The 16,201-nt window shown below is 37.4% G+C and overlaps 3 non-coding genes across 3 annotated transcripts; all 3 read left to right on the forward strand.

Moving 5' to 3' along the window:
• Positions 1-8,011: 8,011 nt before the first annotated feature.
• On the forward strand, positions 8,012-10,006 carry LOC120285754. Its single transcript, XR_005544964.1, has one exon. It is a non-coding gene; the product is annotated as a small subunit ribosomal RNA (ribosomal RNA).
• Positions 10,007-10,695: 689 nt separating this feature from the next.
• On the forward strand, positions 10,696-10,874 carry LOC120285752. Its single transcript, XR_005544963.1, has one exon. It is a non-coding gene; the product is annotated as a 5.8S ribosomal RNA (ribosomal RNA).
• A 393-nt stretch (positions 10,875-11,267) lies between these two features.
• Positions 11,268-15,229, forward strand: LOC120285750. Its single transcript, XR_005544961.1, has one exon. It is a non-coding gene; the product is annotated as a large subunit ribosomal RNA (ribosomal RNA).
• Positions 15,230-16,201: the final 972 nt, after the last annotated feature.

A 16,201-nucleotide genomic window follows, 5' to 3' on the forward strand; every position in this document is an offset into this window, starting at 1 on the left:
AAATATCTGACACGCTAACGTTTGTGGGATGTTTACTTTCAATCTCCTTTACGTCAACGTCATTCAGGATTATTGGACTTATTACGTTTAATTTGGAAAGGGTGATTGCAAGTATTAAATTTTCAAGCTCTTGAATTACAACACGGTTTTTTGCCAAAATTGTCTCGTACAAATGTTCTGTGTCTAAGTTGTCCGATTTTAAAATAGAATTCATGGATGAGGTCAGTGTGTTTAATTGCAATTGTATTTTGTCGTTTATTTCTATCTGTCCATTTACCGAGTCCGTTAGCTGTCCCTGTCTAAGCCTCACCTGGTCCCAGTCGTCAGAGTCAGGTGTCCCCGCTATTGCTTTTAAAGCAGTCCCTATGAAATTAAGACTACGGGCATGTCGGTGACGTACCTTTAGTGTGTCCAGAAGAGTCTCTATTCGTTCCAAGTCCGTTTCAAGTACCCGTCTCATGTGCTCCTTCACGAAGAAGTCCATTGCGTGTTTCGTCTCGTCTGCGTAAGTCTCGTACGATGTAACGTTCGTTGTATGTCCCATGTAACCGTACTCGTCCCATAAAGTAATATCTCCGTCCATTATTGGTATGTGGTTAGCGTGTGAGTATTCGTTTAGTTTTATGGTCCAAGAGGGAGTTGTCAGTAGGACTAACGGGAGTAGCAAGTTTCCTAACCTAAGTGCGAAAAATATAAAATATAGAGAGTAACAAACGCCACTAAAGTATAAAAAAGTGATAATATAAAAAAATGTAAAAAAATTTTAAATTAAATTGGGCACCCTCTTAACGAAGGTTGTCCTTATGGACCACCCTCCCTTTAATAAGCACTGTCGTGCCCAGATCAGCCTCAATGACCTCTTCTGAGCAGAGTGGCGTTAATTTGGTACCCAGGCGTCTGTTGGTTTTTAACCAGACTTTTTCGCCTACTTGGTACTGCTTATTGTCTTTGTGTTCATTTGAGTACCTAAGTGTTTTCTCTTGAGCCTCTTTGATCTTGTCTCTTATTGTGCCCGCAAAATCTGGTGGAATAGCGTGAACTATTTCATGAGGCTTTTTATTTGTAACCGAGTGGACAGTTCTGTTATATTCTATTGTTGCAAATAGAATGAGGTCGGTTGTCTCGGTTATGTTTTGATCTATCTTGATGCACCGTGCGATTTCTGCTAGGGTGCTATGAAATCTCTCAACTTGGCCATTAGACGTGCTGTGCAAGGGGGGCGCATTTGAGACCTGTATACCATACCTATTTTCTAGGATGGTTCGTATGGTTTGTGAGTTGATAGACCTTTCATTGTCGCAATAAACTGTTTTTATTTTAGGGAACAGATTTATTAGTTGTAGTATCGGAGTTTTGATATCTACGATTGCTCTTGAATCGATTGGTTGGACTATAGCGAATTTTGAAAATTTGTCGATACAAGTTAGAAAATGCTTTTGATCAGTTGAAAATATATCTATGTGGATAATTTCCCCAGTATAACCGGGAATTGGTGTTTCCGCTATGGTTTGTTGCACTGGGTGACGATTGTATTTTGCTTTGGAACATGTTCTGCAATTTGCGGTGATTTCTGCCGCTAGCTGGCCCATTTTGGGAAAAAAGTAGTCACGAAGGACCTGTTTTACGTTTTCCTGTCCTGCTCTATGGGCCCTATTGTGTTCCGTGGTCATAATTTCCCTTTGCTCGGTACTGTTTGTTATATCGGTGACCAAGCTTTTACAATGTCTAAATGTCGTCGAGGGAAAAGCGACGATTAAATCGTGCTGAATGAAGGCGAGTATAGGTAGCTCGCAGTGGATTGCATTGACGACATCTATTTTTACTAAATCTTCTAGTGAGCGAAGCAGTGTTGTGCGGTCTGTAAATCGCACAATGTGACGCGTTTTTGATTTAAAAAGGATGATCGACTTTATAGACGGGAAATCTGCCTGTTCGATCACTATTTGGTTCCTGAAACAGTTTACAGGTTTTTCCGTTGACTCTATAGTGTAGGTCAACGACTCCTCACTGTGGATAGTAACGATGTCGGAGTGTGTATCGTTATCTAAAGCATTTACGTTTTGCCGCGACAAGGCGTCGGCTACGTGGTTTTCTTTACCCGGCTTGTAGAACACTTGTGCGTTATGTTCATCAACAAACGCTTTCCACCTTTTGAGCCTGGGATTCGGATTTTTATCCGACATTGAACCGGTCAGTGGTTGATGGTCGGTGAAGATGTTTAACTTCTTTACGCCATATAAATAGCTTCTGAGATTTTGGAGTGCCCATACTATTGCTAGTAGTTCTCGTTCATTTGTTGCCATTGAAATCTCTGTTCCGCGTAACGTACGAGAGATCATGGTGATTGGACGACCTTTCTGTGAAAGAACAGCCCCTAGGCCGCTTCCAGAGGCGTCAGTGGTCAAGTCAAATGGCTGAGTGAAATCTGGGTATGCCAACATGACATCCTCAGACTCCAGGATGTTTCTAAGTTTTTCAAATGATTTTCGCTGCTCGTTGGTCAGCTCTAGTTTGACTTTCTTTGAGTGGTTTGCACCAATTTTTCCATTGTCACCTTTTAGAATATTCGTCAGAGGTCTTGCGATGCTAGCAAACCCCTTTATGAAACATCTATAATAACTGGCCAGTCCCAGAAATGACCTGAGACTGAACAGTGTTGATGGAGGTTGAAATTCTTTTATAGCCTTAACCTTTTCAGGCGAAGTTTTAATTCCCCCTCGGGACACTATGAATCCCAAATATTCTACGTTCTCCTTAAAGAACATAGATTTTTCTACAGACACTCTCATGCCTGCATCGCACAAAGTTTTTAGGACCGTGTTTATATCGTTGACATGACTCTCCATTGTTTGGGAGAAAATGATTACGTCATCGACGTAGACATAGCAAGTTTTACCGATGTGATCTCTCAGAACATCATCTATGGCCCGTTGGAAAATACTAGGGGCATTTTTTAAACCAAAGGGAAGTCTGCAGAATTCATACTTCCCATTGTTGACCGAAAAAGCTGTCTTTTCTCGATCGCGCTCCGCGAGCTCAATTTGATGGAAGCCCGACTTCAGATCAAGAGTCGTGAAGTACTGGGCTTTTCCAATGTTCGACAGTATGGTCGATATGGATGGTATAGGATACTTGTCATCAATTGTTTTCTGATTCAGTTTTCTGAAGTCAATAACGAGACGTTTCTTCCTATGACCTTCTTCGTCAAAACCCTTCTTATCAACAACCCAAATTGGGTTATTGTAAGGCGACCGGGATGGTCTTATTATTCCGTCTGCTAGAAGTTGTTTAACTTCTGAATTGACGAAATCGGCTACACCCATCGGATATGGGTAGAGTTTTGAATATACAGGTTCCCCGTCAGTGCGGATCGTGGCGACCGTATTTATATTAAAGGGGAGGGACTCGTTTGGGTCCGCAAAGGCTTTTGATCTGTTTTTGATCATCTTTTTAAAATCTTCGTTGACGGCGTTTGGCACGTCCACGTCATTGATGTTAATAAAGTTTACATTTCTGCATTTTGAGTAAAAAATCTGCTCTGTACCATGATCATGCTCAATGATGTTTTTTGTTAGATCAATTTTTGCATTGACCCTTTTTAGTACATCTAGTCCAACAATTCCGTCATATCCGTTCAGGTTGTTTAACAAGAAAAAGTATGACTTAACATTGAATAGATGGATCAGACACTTTTGTTTTATTTTTGTGTGCCCATGGATTGATGTAACTTCAAATGGTGTTTCCACCGGTTTGAAGTGTTTTAGTTCAGATAAAGGTTTTATGTAATTTTTGGAGGCTCCTGTATCTAACAGTAACCTGATTTCCCGCCCCGCTATCGTACGAATTATGTACGGGAGCAGGGACGTTCCCCTAAAAAATTACATGATTCGAATCGGACGTGTTATCTGCCTCGATTTCCGCTGCTTCGTAGGATGACTTTACCCTATACTCCTGGTCATGTGACTGCTCTTGGGTCGTATGGTTCAACCATTGACGACTGCGAGCTGTCTGCTCGCCCCTAAATTTAGAACGTGATGTGGGATCAACGTCCATTGGTTCGGGACCTAGATTTTGAGAATAGCTTTTACGAGGATTATTTGATTCACTGTTCTGTTGCGTTTGGCCTTTATGTCCTTGGTTTTTAGAAAATTGAGAGCCTCTAGTTTGGTTACTAGTGCCCGGTGCATTATTGTTTTGATTTCTCTGGAAAACACCCTGGGAGTTGTTGTGGTTATTACCTTGTGGGGTGTTATGAAAACGGTTACCCTGGCGACGGTTTTCTGAATTGTAGGATTTGTCCTCTAAATTTTTATTAAAGTTTGCAACGAACCAGGCTCGCTCATTGCAAGACTCTGCCCGTTGAGCCACAGCCAATGCTGATGGCAAATCTTTGGGCGCAGCTGAGAGAACTACATGTCGGACTGATTTTTTTAACCCGGTCACAAAAGCGGTCAAAGCGTCCTGCCGTGACCTATTATTTAAGATAGCGGCAGTATTTGTGTCATAAGACAACAAAGTCTTACTAATAATAAGAGTTAGCTTTCTCTCAATCTCATTATAAAAAGTCATTAGGGGAAGTTCTCCCTGACGCATAGTAAGCATTTGTTGTTGCGTTACCTCGATTGGAGTTTGTTCTGCATAAGCGCAGTCCATTCTAGCTATTATAGCATCAAAATTTAGTACTGTATTATGTGACGTAAGCATTACTCCCGCGGGGCCTATTACCTTGTTACGTATGATTCCTACGGCCTGGTAGGTTCTAGAGCTACCCAAATATGGTTTGTAGATTTCGTAGGCGTTAACTGCTGCGGTTCGCCATGCCACATACTCATCTTGTTTTCCGTCAAAACTTGGTATGGACTTTACTAAGTCTAGTGGTTCATTACAAGAGATAGCTGAGTTATGTGGTATTTGCTCGTATACCACTAGGGGTCCACCCTCATTTACTCTCTGCCTATTCTCAACCTCTTTAAGCTTTTCTGAAAATATTTTTTGTTGATGCTCTAGTGCGCCATTTACGGCCGCTTCCATGAGTCTAATTACATCTTTATTACTAATGGTACCTGAGGTTTTCGCCTGTTCTTGTGTTGCTGTTGTCTCTTGTTGAAGGTCCTGATGTTGATTTTGAAATTCCTGGTCGTTAACCATTTTTACTTTGTCTGTAAAGCCGTCAATTAAGTTACTTAATTCTATATCTTCGTCGGTCTCAGTACCGTCAATGTAACCCCCTTGATGGCTATTATTTCTTATGTCTTTATAGCTCTGTATTAAGTCTTCGTCACTGTCGTTGTTTTCGTTACTGTTTCTATACATCGGACAATGATACTTTTTAAAAAAATTTTTTTTATAATTTGTATGAGAAAGAGCTTAATTTTCCTTCTTCATCATTTGTTTTTTTTTTTTTTTTTTTTTTTATTTGTAAATGAAAATCGCTATACCTGAACTTTTAATTGCAATCACTTTTTTTTTATTTCGTTACTTATTATGTGTATTTTTTTTTTTTTTTTTCAAAAATTGGCACACATGTCTGGTTGACGTTAAAAGAGGTAAATTGAAAATAAAGATCTCACTTACATGTTATATTGGTATACTGGTATAATAAAAATGCATCGAAGACGGTAGCTGGTTGATCCGTTTATCCTCTGGCTGTCGTTGATTTAGCTGATTACTGTTGATATGCAGCGGTTTTCACTGTTGCTTGTGCAGCGTTGTTTTGCTTTTGTATTAGATAATTTTGTTTGTTTGTTGCTGTTCACTATTATTGTGCAGCGCGCGAGTCCGAAGTGTCAAAGAAAACCCGATTACGAGACCTTGATTTCTAGATCTTTTTACTACGGATTTTAAGGTTTTACGACACTTAAGCGCGTTGGGCGTCAATTAAACCAAATACGTTTGTATTGAATGGTTCTTTTTATTAGAGCCAACTGCTCTGAATTTTGGTATCTTACGAACTAAATGCAAATCAAATTTATTCAGGCCGCCAAGTCTTCGGTTGGAGGCAGCGGTCCCAGCAGAGCGCTTAGTCAGCGCCTCGTGCCGTCTGGAGTTCCGTGCCTTCGACGGTCACCCAGCGCGCACATGCCCGCCTCGCATTACGCTGACCCTTGCACATCGCTTTCGCTAAAGCGAAATGCGTTACTGGGCTGGCTCAGCGTCGCCGATGTTATTGTTGGTCCATCCGGTCTTGGATGGCATTTCGGCGGGTCGTCGCACCCCTCTGACTTGCTCGTGTTAACTTACATATGAAAATGATTAATTATTATATGTATAAGGGAAAAAATGCTGAAATATTCCCACATTCTCTCAGTATTATAGAGAAAAGCCATTATAGTGAGAGGGTATAGTAGTGTAAACGACCGGAATTACGACAGAGGGTTCAAAAACTACTATAGGTAAGGCAGTGGTTGCCGACCTCTCATATTGTTTAAAACTTATGTATTCATATGATTTTGGCAATTATATGAGTAAATTAAATAATATACATATGAAAATGATTAATTATTATATGTATAAGGGAAAAAATGCTGAAATATTCCCACATTCTCTCAGTATTATAGAGAAAAGCCATTATAGTGAGAGGGTATAGTAGTGTAAACGACCGGAATTACGACAGAGGGTTCAAAAACTACTATAGGTAGGCAGTGGTTGCCGACCTCTCATATTGTTCAAAACTTATGAATTCATATGATTTTGGGAATTATATGAGTAAATTAAATAATATACATATGAAAATGATTAATTATTATATGTATAAGGAAAAAAATGCTGAAATATTCCCACATTCTCTTAGTATTATAGAGAAAAGCCATTATAGGGAGAGGGTATAGTAGTGTAAACGACCGGAATTACGACAGAGGGTTCAAAAACTACTATAGGTAGGCAGTGGTTGCCGACCTCTCATATTGTTCAAAACTTATGTATTCATATGATTTTGGCAATAATATGAGTAAATTAAATAATAAACATATGAAAATTAATATGTATTATATGTATAAAGAAAAAAATAATCATATTATATATGAATAATGGAAAAAAAAATGAAATGTTCATATAATCTCTTAAAATATAAGAGAATAGCCCGTATGTTGGGTGGCAAACGGAATTGAAAATACCCGCTTTGACGACAGCGGGTTCAAAAACTACTATAGGTAGGCAGTGGTTGCCGACCTCCCGCATTATTCGAAATATTTATTTCGGATTATGTTTATATTGGTTACATACAATAAAGTATATTATTATCCGTACAAATTTGTTTCTCAGTTCTATAGAACACGGGACTTGGCTCCGCGGATAATAGGAATATACGCTTTTTAGATAATATCGTTGAAACAAAAGTCAAGTTTCTATTATATATAGAATAACAAATCGTTTCCATATATTATCGTTAATTTTTGGAGGCAGGCAAATATTTATTTATTACCTGCCGTATAGTTGGATTATTATATCGTTACGGTATAATACAAATATGGATTCTTATGAAAGAAATATAAAATTATATATTAAATGTGGAAATATTATCATATGCGCTTGGTTTTATGTTATATATTACCAGAGAGATATATGAAAAGAGATAAATTTTAAATTTATCTTCAAAATGCAAATGATTTAACTTAATATTTATATTGGTTAAACAAAAATTGTACATGTGTGGATACAATAATTATGTATGTTGGAAATAAAATGATATTTTATAATGAAATATGTATATATAAAAAGATAAAATTATAGAAACATATATATTACAATAATTATATGAAATTCTTGTTATATTGGTAAAACAAGTATGAATTAAAAATGAAATTATGGATTACGAATGCTATATAAAAATGGCCGTAATCGAATGGATATTTTACTTATAAATATATATTTAAAATTTTACCCAAAGGCGAAATATTGATTTTTATTCAATATAATAAAAATCATGGAATAATATAAAGTGAAAAATCTATATATCTATTATATTGCTTATTTCGATTCAAAAAATATGAATGGAATATGAAGGAAAAACATTATTCTGGTTGATCCTGCCAGTAGTTATATGCTTGTCTCAAAGATTAAGCCATGCATGTCTAAGTACACACGAATTAAAAGTGAAACCGCAAAAGGCTCATTATATCAGTTATGGTTCCTTAGATCGTTAACAGTTACTTGGATAACTGTGGTAATTCTAGAGCTAATACATGCAATTAAAACATGAACCTTATGGGACATGTGCTTTTATTAGGCTAAAACCAAGCGATCGCAAGATCGTTATATTGGTTGAACTCTAGATAACATGCAGATCGTATGGTCTTGTACCGACGACAGATCTTTCAAATGTCTGCCCTATCAACTTTTGATGGTAGTATCTAGGACTACCATGGTTGCAACGGGTAACGGGGAATCAGGGTTCGATTCCGGAGAGGGAGCCTGAGAAACGGCTACCACATCTAAGGAAGGCAGCAGGCGCGTAAATTACCCACTCCCAGCTCGGGGAGGTAGTGACGAAAAATAACAATACAGGACTCATATCCGAGGCCCTGTAATTGGAATGAGTACACTTTAAATCCTTTAACAAGGACCAATTGGAGGGCAAGTCTGGTGCCAGCAGCCGCGGTAATTCCAGCTCCAATAGCGTATATTAAAGTTGTTGCGGTTAAAACGTTCGTAGTTGAACTTGTGCTTCATACGGGTAGTACAACTTACAATTGTGGTTAGTACTATACCTTTATGTATGTAAGCGTATTACCGGTGGAGTTCTTATATGTGATTAAATACTTGTATTTTTTCATATGTTCCTCCTATTTAAAAACCTGCACTAGTGCTCTTAAACGAGTGTTATTGTGGGCCGGTACTATTACTTTGAACAAATTAGAGTGCTTAAAGCAGGCTTCAAATGCCTGAATATTCTGTGCATGGGATAATGAAATAAGACCTCTGTTCTGCTTTCATTGGTTTTCAGATCAAGAGGTAATGATTAATAGAAGCAGTTTGGGGGCATTAGTATTACGACGCGAGAGGTGAAATTCTTGGACCGTCGTAAGACTAACTTAAGCGAAAGCATTTGCCAAAGATGTTTTCATTAATCAAGAACGAAAGTTAGAGGTTCGAAGGCGATCAGATACCGCCCTAGTTCTAACCATAAACGATGCCAGCTAGCAATTGGGTGTAGCTACTTTTATGGCTCTCTCAGTCGCTTCCCGGGAAACCAAAGCTTTTGGGCTCCGGGGGAAGTATGGTTGCAAAGCTGAAACTTAAAGGAATTGACGGAAGGGCACCACCAGGAGTGGAGCCTGCGGCTTAATTTGACTCAACACGGGAAAACTTACCAGGTCCGAACATAAGTGTGTAAGACAGATTGATAGCTCTTTCTCGAATCTATGGGTGGTGGTGCATGGCCGTTCTTAGTTCGTGGAGTGATTTGTCTGGTTAATTCCGATAACGAACGAGACTCAAATATATTAAATAGATATCTTCAGGATTATGGTGCTGAAGCTTATGTAGCCTTCATTCATGGTGGCAGTAAAATGTTTATTGTGTTTGAATGTGTTTATGTAAGTGGAGCCGTACCTGTTGGTTTGTCCCATTATAAGGACACTAGCTTCTTAAATGGACAAATTGCGTCTAGCAATAATGAGATTGAGCAATAACAGGTCTGTGATGCCCTTAGATGTCCTGGGCTGCACGCGCGCTACAATGAAAGTATCAACGTGTATTTCCTAGACCGAGAGGTCCGGGTAAACCGCTGAACCACTTTCATGCTTGGGATTGTGAACTGAAACTGTTCACATGAACTTGGAATTCCCAGTAAGTGTGAGTCATTAACTCGCATTGATTACGTCCCTGCCCTTTGTACACACCGCCCGTCGCTACTACCGATTGAATTATTTAGTGAGGTCTCCGGACGTGATCACTGTGACGCCTTGCGTGTTACGGTTGTTTCGCAAAAGTTGACCGAACTTGATTATTTAGAGGAAGTAAAAGTCGTAACAAGGTTTCCGTAGGTGAACCTGCGGAAGGATCATTATTGTATAATATCCTTACCGTTAATAAACATTTGTTATAATACAAATAAATACAATTTACCAAAATAAAAATATTACAAAATGATTCTACGGAATCAAAAGTTAAAGTGAAAATAAAATGTAGATGGCTTTTATTTTATTTATATGTGGGGCTTGGCAACCTCATAAAAAGACTTTAACATTATTAATGTTGTTGTGCGTATTTGTGGCAGTACTTACTACAACAACGGCGTTTCCTATAAAAACAAATTCTCGAAAATGGAAATCGAAGAAACTAAACTAAATTCGAAAGTGGAAGTCGAATTAAAATTAAAATAATTTTGAATGTGGTAATCGAAATAAGTTTGTGTGTATATGGACCATAATATACACGCGTTGCGAATATGTATTGTTCATCTATGTTATGAGCATACGTTGGCTAATGCAACAACCTAAAATATACAATGTTTGTACCTGTCATCCATCAGGTTAATGTTTTATATAAATTTTGCAGTATGTGTCACCCAAAATAGCAAACCATAACCAGATTATTATGATACATAATGCTTATATGAAACTAAGACATTTCGCAACATTTATTTTAGGTATAAAAATAAATTTATTGAAGGAATTGATATATGCCAGTAAAATGGTGTATTTTTAATTTCTTTCAATAAAAACAATATTGACATTATATAAAAATGAATTATAAAACTCTAAGCGGTGGATCACTCGGCTCATGGGTCGATGAAGAACGCAGCAAACTGTGCGTCATCGTGTGAACTGCAGGACACATGAACATCGACATTTTGAACGCATATCGCAGTCCATGCTGTTATGTACTTTAATTAATTTTATAGTGCTGCTTGGACTACATATGGTTGAGGGTTGTAAGACTATGCTAATTAAGTTGTTTATAAATTTTTTATAAGCATATGGTATATTATTGGATTAAATAATGATTTTATTCATAATATTAAAAAAGAAATGAAAAACATTATCTCACATTTGAATGTGAAAAACGAAGAGAAATATTTTCTTTTTCAATCAAATAATACTGAGAAATGTCTAGCATAAAAAATTGAAATATTTTTCATCTAGAATTGTCTCTTATTAATGATTCGAAAAAAAAAAACTTGGTTATGTTATTATTCTTCGTTGGTTCGTTAAATGGATAAAAAATAACTTTGCTTACAAGAACTATTGGAACTATTTATAACGAATTTAATTGATTGTTTTATCATTTATATATAAAGAATTTATGGCAAAATATAGTTATATATACAACCTCAACTCATATGGGACTACCCCCTGAATTTAAGCATATTAATTAGGGGAGGAAAAGAAACTAACAAGGATTTTCTTAGTAGCGGCGAGCGAAAAGAAAACAGTTCAGCACTAAGTCACTTTGTCTATATGGCAAATGTGAGATGCAGTGTATGGAGCGTCAATATTCTAGTATGAGAAATTAATGATTTAAGTCCTTCTTAAATGAGGCCATTTACCCATAGAGGGTGCCAGGCCCGTATAACGTTAATGATTACTAGATGATGTTTCCAAAGAGTCGTGTTGCTTGATAGTGCAGCACTAAGTGGGTGGTAAACTCCATCTAAAACTAAATATAACCATGAGACCGATAGTAAACAAGTACCGTGAGGGAAAGTTGAAAAGAACTCTGAATAGAGAGTTAAACAGTACGTGAAACTGCTTAGAGGTTAAGCCCGATGAACCTGAATATCCGTTATGGAAAATTCATCATTAAAATTGTAATATTTAAATAATATTATTAAGAATAATGTGCATTTTTTCCATATAAGGACATTGTAATCTATTAGCATATCCCAAATTTATCATAAAATATAACTTATAGTTTATTCCAATTAAATTGCTTGCATTTTAACACAGAATAAATGTTATTAATTTGATAAAGTGCTGATAGATTTATATTATTACAGAGCGTTAATTTTTCGGAATTATATAATGGCATAATTATCATTGATTTTTGTGTTTATTATATGCTCTTGTATGATTAACAATGCGAAAGATTCAGGATACCTTCGGGACCCGTCTTGAAACACGGACCAAGGAGTCTAACATATGTGCAAGTTATTGGGATGTAAACCTAATAGCGTAATTAACTTGACTAATAATGGGATTAGTTTTTTAGCTATTTATAGCTAATTAACACAATCCCGGGGCGTTCTATATAGTTATGTATAATGTATATTTATATTATTTATGCCTCTAACTGGAACGTACCTTGAGCATATATGCTGTGACCCGAAAGATGGTGAACTATACTTGATCAGGTTGAAGTCAGGGGAAACCCTGATGGAAGACCGAAACAGTTCTGACGTGCAAATCGATTGTCAGAATTGAGTATAGGGGCGAAAGACCAATCGAACCATCTAGTAGCTGGTTCCTTCCGAAGTTTCCCTCAGGATAGCTGGTGCATTTTAATATTATATAAAATAATCTTATCTGGTAAAGCGAATGATTAGAGGCCTTAGGGTCGAAACGATCTTAACCTATTCTCAAACTTTAAATGGGTAAGAACCTTAACTTTCTTGATATGAAGTTCAAGGTTATGATATAATGTGCCCAGTGGGCCACTTTTGGTAAGCAGAACTGGCGCTGTGGGGTGAACCAAACGTAATGTTACGGTGCCCAAATTAACAACTCATGCAGATACCATGAAAGGCGTTGGTTGCTTAAAACAGCAGGACGGTGATCATGGAAGTCGAAATCCGCTAAGGAGTGTGTAACAACTCACCTGCCGAAGCAACTAGCCCTTAAAATGGATGGCGCTTAAGTTGTATACCTATACATTACCGCTAAAGTAGATGATTTATATTACTTGTGATATAAATTTTGAAACTTTAGTGAGTAGGAAGGTACAATGGTATGCGTAGAAGTGTTTGGCGTAAGCCTGCATGGAGCTGCCATTGGTACAGATCTTGGTGGTAGTAGCAAATAATCGAATGAGACCTTGGAGGACTGAAGTGGAGAAGGGTTTCGTGTGAACAGTGGTTGATCACGAGTTAGTCGGTCCTAAGTTCAAGGCGAAAGCCGAAAATTTTCAAGTAAAACAAAAATGCCTAACTATATAAACAAAGCGAATATAATACACTTGAATAATTTTGAACGAAAGGGAATACGGTTCCAATTCCGTAACCTGTTGAGTATCCGTTTGTTATTAAATATGGGCCTCGTGCTCATCCTGGCAACAGGAACGACCATAAAGAAGCCGTCGAGAGATATCGGAAGAGTTTTCTTTTCTGTTTTATAGCCGTACTACCATGGAAGTCTTTCGCAGAGAGATATGGTAGATGGGCTAGAAGAGCATGACATATACTGTTGTGTCGATATTTTCTCCTCGGACCTTGAAAATTTATGGTGGGGACACGCAAACTTCTCAACAGGCCGTACCAATATCCGCAGCTGGTCTCCAAGGTGAAGAGTCTCTAGTCGATAGAATAATGTAGGTAAGGGAAGTCGGCAAATTAGATCCGTAACTTCGGGATAAGGATTGGCTCTGAAGATTGAGATAGTCGGGCTTGATTGGGAAACAATAACATGGTTTATGTGCTCGTTCTGGGTAAATAGAGTTTCTAGCATTTATGTTAGTTACTTGTTCCCCGGATAGTTTAGTTACGTAGCCAATTGTGGAACTTTCTTGCTAAAATTTTTAAGAATACTATTTGGGTTAAACCAATTAGTTCTTATCAATTATAACGATTATCAATTAACAATCAATTCAGAACTGGCACGGACTTGGGGAATCCGACTGTCTAATTAAAACAAAGCATTGTGATGGCCCTAGCGGGTGTTGACACAATGTGATTTCTGCCCAGTGCTCTGAATGTCAAAGTGAAGAAATTCAAGTAAGCGCGGGTCAACGGCGGGAGTAACTATGACTCTCTTAAGGTAGCCAAATGCCTCGTCATCTAATTAGTGACGCGCATGAATGGATTAACGAGATTCCTACTGTCCCTATCTACTATCTAGCGAAACCACAGCCAAGGGAACGGGCTTGGAATAATTAGCGGGGAAAGAAGACCCTTTTGAGCTTGACTCTAATCTGGCAGTGTAAGGAGACATAAGAGGTGTAGAATAAGTGGGAGATATTAGACCTCGGTTTGGTATCGTCAATGAAATACCACTACTCTTATTGTTTCCTTACTTACTTGATTAAATGGAACGTGTATCATTTCCTAGCCATTATACGGATATATTTATTATATCTTATGGTATTGGGTTTTGATGCAAGCTTCTTGATCAAAGTATCACGAGTTTGTTATATAATCGCAAACAAATTCTTTAATAAAACGATGCATTTATGTATTTTTGATTTGAAAATTTGGTATAACTCCAATTACTCAGGTATGATCCAATTCAAGGACATTGCCAGGTAGGGAGTTTGACTGGGGCGGTACATCTCTCAAATAATAACGGAGGTGTCCCAAGGCCAGCTCAGTGCGGACAGAAACCACACATAGAGCAAAAGGGCAAATGCTGACTTGATCTCGGTGTTCAGTACACACAGGGACAGCAAAAGCTCGGCCTATCGATCCTTTTGGTTTAAAGAGTTTTTAACAAGAGGTGTCAGAAAAGTTACCATAGGGATAACTGGCTTGTGGCGGCCAAGCGTTCATAGCGACGTCGCTTTTTGATCCTTCGATGTCGGCTCTTCCTATCATTGTGAAGCAAAATTCACCAAGCGTTGGATTGTTCACCCATGCAAGGGAACGTGAGCTGGGTTTAGACCGTCGTGAGACAGGTTAGTTTTACCCTACTAATGACAAAACGTTGTTGCGACAGCATTCCTGCGTAGTACGAGAGGAACCGCAGGTACGGACCAATGGCACAATACTTGTTCGAGCGAACAGTGGTATGACGCTACGTCCGTTGGATTATGCCTGAACGCCTCTAAGGTCGTATCCGTGCTGGACTGCAATGATAAATAAGGGGCAATTTGCATTGTATGGCTTCTAAACCATTTAAAGTTTATAATTTATTTTATAAACGACAATGGATGTGATGCCAATGTAATTTGTAACATAGTAAATTAGGAGGATCTTCGATCACCTGATGCCGCGCTAGTTACATATAAAAGCATTATTTAATACAATGACAAAGCCTAGAATCAATTGTAAACGACTTTTGTAACAGGCAAGGTGTTGTAAGTGGTTGAGCAGCTGCCATACTGCGATCCACTGAAGCTTATCCTTTGCTTGATGATTCGATAAATAAATGATTTTTTCCTGTAGCCAAACACCTCGTCATCAATTTAGTGACGCATATGATATTGTCCCTATCATATAATTTTTGATATAAAGACTTTAAAGAATTGTATCAAGTTGCCAAACACCTCGTCATCAATTTAGTGACGCATATGATATTGTCCCTATCATATAATTAATATAAAGACTTTAATGAATTGTGTCAAGTTGCCAAACACCTCGTCATCAATTTAGTGACGCATATGATATTGTCCCTATCATATAATTTTTGATATAAAGACTTTAAAGAATTGTATCAAGTTGCCAAACACCTCGTCATCAATTTAGTGACGCATATGATATTGTCCCTATCATATAATTAATATAAAAATTAATATGAAAGAACTTATAAATAGAATGATATTGTCATCAATAAAATAAAGACAAAAGAAATTGCCAAACACCTCGTCATCAATTTAGTGACGCATATGATATTGTCCATATCATATAATTAATATAAAGACTTTAATGAATTGTGTCAAGTTGCCAAACACCTCGTCATCAATTTAGTGACGCATATGATATTGTCCCTATCATATAATTTTTGATATAAAGACTTTAAAGAATTGTATCAAGTTGCCAAACACCTCGTCATCAATTTAGTGACGCATATGATATTGTCCATATCATATAATTAATATAAAGACTTTAATGAATTGTGTCAAGTTGCCAAACACCTCGTCATCAATTTAGTGACGCATATGATATTGTCCCTATCATATAATTTTTAATATAAAGACTTTAAATGAATTGTGTCAAGTTGCCAAACACCTCGTCATCAATTTAGTGACGCATATGATATTGTCCCTATCATATAATTAATATAAAGACTTTAATGAATTGTGTCAAGTTGCCAAACACCTCGTCATCAATTTAGTGACGCATATGATATTGTCCCTATCATATAATTAATATAAAGACTTTAATGAATTGTGT

This window comes from Drosophila simulans, unplaced genomic scaffold (assembly GCF_016746395.2).
Source record: "Drosophila simulans strain w501 unplaced genomic scaffold, Prin_Dsim_3.1 Segkk95_quiver_pilon, whole genome shotgun sequence".
Taxonomy (NCBI): Eukaryota; Metazoa; Arthropoda; class Insecta; order Diptera; family Drosophilidae; genus Drosophila; species Drosophila simulans.